Here is a 1,992-nt window from a genome sequence, read left to right as displayed (position 1 = left end):
TGGAACTGTTATAATTTTTTAAAACTGCAGTGTAGAATACTTAAACATTTTTAAATGACTTAGGAAACAATTGACATATATTTAGTAAGCAAGTTCTACTTTCACAATTTTCTCTGCTCCCACCCTCAATGCTCAGCTATAGAACATTCATTTACTTATCATGTTTAGTATCTCTGTCTCACAGTCAGCTGTCAGAGCTTTTGTTGCAAAAACATGTCTCTTAACAATTAAATACACAATGGGAAGATATGATCAGACATTTACAGGACTTGAAATATTTAAGAATAATACACAATAATAGGATTACAAGAAGGGCAGTGACATCTTTCAATTCATTTTGCTATTTCCATTCTCTTTTTTAAACATTAATCTCTAAAGTCTGTCCAAGTCCCATCCTTTAAAATGCATCCTGTTCCTTTTCCTCTCCTCCTCCAATGTCCATATTTTAACAATTGGAGTCCTCTTGCCTGGGAAAAAGAAAAGTTACTAACTCACAAGGGACATTTATTGACATCTAACTGTTACAACCCAAACGACAGCACAAAAGTCAGTCATGTACAGGTGACACAGCACAATGGGGTCTGTCCATGTTTTCGGCACACTGAAGAAGAGGGTCGGGCTCCTTAAGGCTCAGGGTTCACGTGATGATGCACTTGACCACCAGCTTCTCCGTGGTCTTGGGGATCTGGGATTTCTTTTAGGGAGGCTGGGCGCCGGTGGCAGCGGCGGGCTTCTTCTCGAAGTTTATCAGAATCTAGAACAGCTCCTGCACATTGATATTCATCTTGGCGGAGGTCTCCAAGAAGGCACAATTCCACTCTGACGCGTAGGCAGCACCTTCCTTCTCACTCACCTCCCGGTGGCTCTCATCGCACTTGTTGCCCACCAGGATGATGGCGCACTTTTGCGGGCTGTTGCCTTTGAGTTGACCGATCAGCTCATCAAGGGGCTTCAGCTCCTCCAGGGTTTGCTTCTTGGTGACGGAGTAGACCAGGATGAAGGCATGACCCTGGCAATGGCGAGGCGTTGCAGGCCCCGGTAGCGGCGGCCGCAGGTGGTGTCGGTGGTGAGTAGCGCGCCCACCGTGTGGCTGCAGCCCAGCGCCTGGAAGTGGGTATCTTCGATGGTCGGCAGATACCCCTCACGAAAGTTGCCGCGCACGCACCTCTGCACCAGTGCGCTCTTGCCCACGCCGGCCGAGCCGACCACCACCACGCGGAAATCTCTGCTCCTCCTCTGGGGCAGGCAGGTACGGATGAAGGTCAAGGTAGGCAGAGGCCGCAGCCGCTTTATCAGCCGTTCGTTGAGGCCAAAGCAGGAGCTGCCCATTGTCGGGTATTGGCGGGGAGATGCCTGCACACCTTCTCTGGCACTTGGCCAGCAGTGAGGGATACCTCATAAAGAAAGGAGGGCACCAGATAAAACTCCAACAGCCCCTAGCCCACACATATCCTGCAGTATTTTCTCTTTTCTCCATCCAAGGCTGATCTGTGTATTTATTTTTAAAGAAGGGTAATCTGAGATATAAATACAGAAAATCTCTAATAAGGTTTATTTTTAAATAAATGTAATTTAAGGTGTATTTATGTTTTTTCAGATACATTTATGTTTTCATATATATACATATGCATCCATGTATGCATATATACAGACATATGTAAGCATATTAAAATTTTATGAACTGCAAATTACATTGCTTTTCTAGGAAGCCACAATAACTTGTTTCTTAAGTAAAAAAATATGTTTTATTTTTCTTTAAGGAGGTTATATGTGTCCAATGAAGTAATTCTAGTATTAGGTAGAATCAGGGATCTAGAGTCTTTACAAATCAGATGAATTTTAGTTTTAGATTTACCTGTTACCTGGAACATCTAGAGAAAAATCAATTAATGCCTTAAATTTCCAACTTTTTAAGAGTAACAAAATGTTAGCTATTTATCAGTTCTCTGTGATATAACTTTGAGGACAGTGACAGTGACAGCAGTCCTATCT

The 1,992-nt window shown here is 43.4% G+C and overlaps 1 pseudogene; it reads right to left on the bottom strand.

Annotated features, from left to right (window-relative positions):
- Positions 1–637: 637 nt before the first annotated feature.
- LOC116756369 lies at positions 638–1,329 on the bottom strand (annotated as a pseudogene).
- Positions 1,330–1,992: the final 663 nt, after the last annotated feature.

Source organism: Phocoena sinus, chromosome 7 (genome assembly GCF_008692025.1).
Source record: "Phocoena sinus isolate mPhoSin1 chromosome 7, mPhoSin1.pri, whole genome shotgun sequence".
Taxonomy (NCBI): domain Eukaryota; kingdom Metazoa; phylum Chordata; class Mammalia; order Artiodactyla; family Phocoenidae; genus Phocoena; species Phocoena sinus.
This window is presented reverse-complemented; position numbering and strand designations above follow the sequence as displayed.